The sequence below is a fragment of the Triticum aestivum genome, chromosome 2D (assembly GCF_018294505.1).
Source record: "Triticum aestivum cultivar Chinese Spring chromosome 2D, IWGSC CS RefSeq v2.1, whole genome shotgun sequence".
NCBI classification, from domain to species: domain Eukaryota; kingdom Viridiplantae; phylum Streptophyta; class Magnoliopsida; order Poales; family Poaceae; genus Triticum; species Triticum aestivum.
In genome coordinates this window covers 251431138-251436335 of record NC_057799.1, presented here as the reverse complement: position 1 = coordinate 251436335, position 5198 = coordinate 251431138, and the positions used below count along the sequence as shown (strand labels likewise).

General features: G+C 43.9%; 1 pseudogene; it reads right to left on the bottom strand.

Moving 5' to 3' along the window:
- Positions 1 to 1061: 1061 nt before the first annotated feature.
- Positions 1062 to 4647, bottom strand: LOC123055762 (uncharacterized; annotated as a pseudogene).
- Between the last annotated feature and the right edge of the window lie 551 nt (positions 4648 to 5198).

The following is a 5198-nucleotide window of genomic DNA, read 5'->3' as shown; positions in this document are numbered from 1 at the left end:
TAGGCAGTACTTTATAAATAATTATTCCGATTTTTTGTACTTTTTTTTGTTAGTTACTACTAAAATTGGTCCCATATAGTCAGCTGAAATAGAAATTGTATTTTCTGTAGTGAGTTACACCGTGGCTGCTTAGATGAGCGCACTTTTATTAGTCACAGATTTTTGGTAGCATGAGCGGTGGGTTTCGGCGGCCCGGTCGGCGCTGCCGTCGTGTCTAGTGCGTGCCCCTCTGACCGGCACCATGAGAGCGGTTGCGCCGGTGTCTCTCATGGACAGTGCGTGCATCATTAACCTTCTATAGTCCTCCGCGGCGAATCGCATCGCATCACCGGTCGGAGCGCCGGCCATCTGGCCGTTCCCCTTTGCGGTGTGGTACGCCGTCTCGGCCGAAGCTACATTCTCCTCCGGCACCCGCATTGCTGAGCGGAGTTTCCTCATGCAGGAGCAGTGCCGACAACTCCTATCTATCTACCAAAGAAATTGGCATTATCTTAGGGAGTGTTTGGTTCAGAAGTCCTAGGACTTTTTCTAGTCCCAGGGACTAATCAAAAAAGACTCTCTAGTAGAGTCTTTTTCTAGTCCCTGTAGAAAAAGTCCCTCCCGTTTGGTTCCTAGGGACTTTTTAGGGACTTTTTCTAGTCTCTGGGACTAAAAAGTCCCTAAACCAAACACCCCCTTATTCATTCAGTATGCATCTTTTCCTCTTCACTATGCATTTGCACGAACAGGTGTGTATCTTCCTTTGCCTTACCATCTCCTCTCTGTATTAAATAAATTTAAGCAGCACATGTTTGCATCTTACTGTAAAGTGTACTTGAGAGACGATGGTAGAGGAGCCATCAAGGAAATTACTGGCAGATGCAGCTACGAAATTACTTGTTCTAGTATTTTCTATTATTTGTGAAATTGGATATAATAGAGAGAATAATAACTTTACAAACACAAAGGCATGCCTTTATGTTTATTAAAAATATCTTAAACAATGACAAAATTCATATAAAGTACAAATGTGATGCTCCCATCTATTGTACTACATCCTAAATTATTTGGATCTCCACTAATTAGCGACTTGTCTGTCGAGTCCTTAATACACCAGACTTCTGAATGCCTTTGTTTCTGTGATTTTTTTACCGAAAACGGCTTTCGCCCCGCTTTACATATAAAACAAACCGCCAAGAGCACACATACACGGACTAGTTCAGAACACACACACCCAAGTCACAAAACGAGAAGTACAAAGGTTCTGCTGAGGGCACAGCTCAACAAGCCCAAATTAAACAAAAAGGACGCGGCCGAGGCAAGGCGTCTAATCCGGCTCCGGGGGTGGCGGAGGGGGCGGCGGCGACAGACGGACGGCCATCGAGCGAAGGTCGGCGATGAAGGCGGTGATGGCGTCGCGGTCCTGAGGGCGGCTAAGCGGCTGCCAAAGCTGCAAGTAACCAGGCAGTTTGAAGAGAGCGTCAGTAGCCCGTTGAAGAGGAATACGCTGGATCACAAGCTTATTGCGAACCGTCCAAAGATTCCACGCTAGAACCCCGATCTCGAGCCACCTAATGTGGCGAGAGGGGGAAGGGGAGTTCTGGAGTTCGGCGAAGAGGTCGGGGAAGTTGGTGTGACACCAATCGCCTCCCACTGCCTCCCTAAAGCACCTCCACATGAATTGAGCTGAGACACAGGAGAAGAAGATGTGATTCGAATCTTCGGGGGTACCACACAGGGGGCAGATGCCGGACCCAGGGCCATTGCGTTTGCGGACCTCCACCCCAGACGGAATCCTACCGCGGATCCATTGCCACATGAATATCCGAATTTTCAATGGCAAGCGGACAGACCAAACCGCGGGGAGGGGGGAGGAGCGGAGGAGGGGGCAATGGCCGAGTAGAGGGACTTGGTGGAGAATTGGCCCAAAGGCTCAAGACGCCACCGAATCTTGTCCGGGCCCGCATCCACCGCCGGCTCGTGGAGAGCGACGCAATCAAGCAGCTCAAGCTACGCGGCGGCTTCCGGGGGCCCAAATGGTCTCCGGAAGGCGAGGCGCCCTAGGTCAATAAGGGCCCTCTCAACGGAGATTAAGGGGGCGACAGCAATGGAGAAGAGGTCGGGGAAATGGGCCGCAAAGGGGGAGTCTCCCACCCACCGGTCGAACCAGAACAACGTCGATGTACCCGATCCAACCGCGATGGAGGTTCCGATGCGAAGGACGGGAAGCAGTTGGACAACCGATTGCCAAAACCGGGAGCCGCCGGACCTCTGGCAGAAGGCGAGGGGTTGTCCACGCAGGTACTTGTTCCGGATAATGTCAAGCCAGAGACCACCGTGTCCTTGCGAAATGCGCCAGAGTCAGCGGGTGAGGAGGGTGATGTTCATGCATTTAGAGCACATGATACCGAGGCCTCCCTGTTCACGGGGCTTGCAGATGTCCGGCCAGCTAACCATGTGGTATTTCTGCTTATTGTTGTCCCCCGCCCAGAAGAAACGAGATTGAATTTTGGTGATCTCATGGTGAAGGGTCTCATGGAGGCTGTAGAAGCTCATAAGAAACATGAGGATGCTAGTGAGGGAGGAATTAATGAGGATCGTCCGAGCCGCCTTTGACAGCCATCGGCCTTGCCAAGGCTCCATGCGCGTTTGTAACTTGGCGACCATGGGGCGCAAGTCCGCGACAATGAGCCGAGAGTTACTGATGGGGGTTCCCAAGTAAGTCGTGGGAAAGGATCCGAGGCGGCAATTGAGGCGGTTGGCGATGTCAAGGGCTTGAGCCGGAGAGTAGCCCATAACCATCACATCACGACACAACTAAGCCTTGTCCTAGGCTTTGAATCATTGTTCTCCTGATTACCTTCCTTTTATGTTTTTTCTTCATTGTGATTGTTTACTGGTTTGCTATCAACACCGACGCATTTGCGTGTTACGACACACTTCCTCTTGGGGCTTGATTCTATAGATTTGGATTTGTTTATTTCCTGACTAGCTTTAGCTTTCGATTCATCGTCAAGATGTGCAACACAAACTGTGCTCCGTCTCCTACCCCTTTTAATCTGGTCAATAGTGAGTTCATCATCCTCTGGTTCTTGCTTTATATTTTTTGGAAGTGATAATTTTTTCACTTGCTCATGCGAAACATTTATACCAGTTAGAGAGGTGTACAACAACTATGAAAGAACATGAAAATGCACCAAGAAACTTACATGGTTATCATTCTGAATTCCTTTCTTCTTAGATCCCTTATCAACAGCAGTAAGCCTTATGCTGGTCTTTGAATAATTCAAAGTTCCATCTTTTTCTAAATCTCCGTCTTCAATAATGCTTATTGTACTCTTTATTTTGAGGCTAGATTCCTTGAATTTGCATTCATCTTTCTCCTGGCTATCCTCTTCTGATTCTTCATCAGAATGTACAACGCGACATGTGTTCCTAGTCCTAGCCTTTTTAGTGCCCTTCGTAGGGTTCTACAAAAACATGACAAATTGAGTTGGTTTCCATAAACATTCATTGTAAAATATGGCATGCACGTATACAAAATATTATGGAGCATCATAGTACAAATAGACGATACCTGTTCAACATTAGCATGTTGTACTGCTGAATCTTCTTCAGGATCTATAAAAAATATTCTATGAACAGTGTAATCTTGGTAACCATACTTGAAATTATAGTCATTCAGTCTGAACTGAAAAATCAATCTCTGCCCACATATTTTCTGAATTTTTTCTGCCTGCTCATGGATATCATAATCATCCCTATCTATCAAGAATCTTGCAGATTGCTTAATCAGTTTTTTTGCTTCTGTCTCAAACATGGTGCAAGTTGTTGTTGCAGTATGATCACATATCTCTAGCTTAAGTTTGTACCTAGTAACAAAATGACACATGTGGTTAGTGGAGGATAAATTACTACCTAAAACTGAGATATTATCAAATTTACCTTGGACATGTCTTCTGAGGTTCTTTCTCGCAATTTGGACAGTAGAAGTGATTCCCTTCCTTTTGTAGTTTTTTGTTACATTTGCCTCATCCTATGTAGTACCACTCATCTGATGTATTCATTGACTTAATGGTTGCTTCTGCAGTATAGAACTTTTACTATCCATCTTAGGTTAAATTAGCACATAAAATATATGAAAAAGGAATTTAAAATTTAATAATAAATACCTGTTTTTCAGATTCATATGCAGTTTTAATTATTTCTCTTAGTGTCTTTCTGTTATAGAGCATTTGTTCTTGAATTGTTCCTTGCAAGTGGGCTTCTGGCTCTGTTTCCTCTATGATATCATCTTCCAAGGAATACCTGTTTTCGCATGAGGTAAGTATACATGTACATGACAGAATAGGTTTCCTTCATATTATTGCGGAAAAACGGTTGCACCTCGTTTGGAGCTCAACTGTTTCAGGGATATCCAAATCGACTTTGGTCGCACCTGTAGATGATAGCGAGTACTCTACAAGCACTTGATATTAAATTTCGAATACAAAAAAGGCATGTATATCACTACTTACCCTTGATTGATATAAATACAAACCTTTCAGTTTTTTGACAGTTGTTGATGTTACTATAACAACACGTCCCAAGGAATCTTCATCAATTTGGTTGACCTTATTACCAAAGTCTAATATTAACTTTTTGATCCATGTATATTCCAACAGACATGACTATGAGCAGCCATGATATTTTATTCCTACAATTTTATTTAAGTGTACTTACTCAATTCGAAGTACAATATCTCGAATCTTGGAAATCCTATGGGTTGTCTCCGTTTCTTCAATATTCCCTATATAACTTGCTACCCCAATGACATCTGCTAAGTAAGGTGGCGTTAATATGTGGTGAAGATTCAAGTTAATAATTTAAACAAATACAATCGTACCCGATAAGTACATCCTCTGGCCATCTCTTGTGGAAAGAACTTCAACACTACAAAACATGAAACTTTGTTCTGCTATTGTGATATTTTTAAGTCCCTTAATCTCTTGAATTTTTGTTGTGTGCAAGAAGTTAATAATCTTGTCGCCTTCGACTGGACGGAAATTCATGGCAGATGTAACCTTAAAATTCGCTATCATGTAGACTAAACCTTCTTGGATCAATTGCTTGAACTTGTTAACCATATGTTTCATGACTTTGGCATGTATCATAGTGCCCTGAAACATTATAATGCAGCGAGAAGATGCATTGGTATTTAAATCACAGTGACATAATTA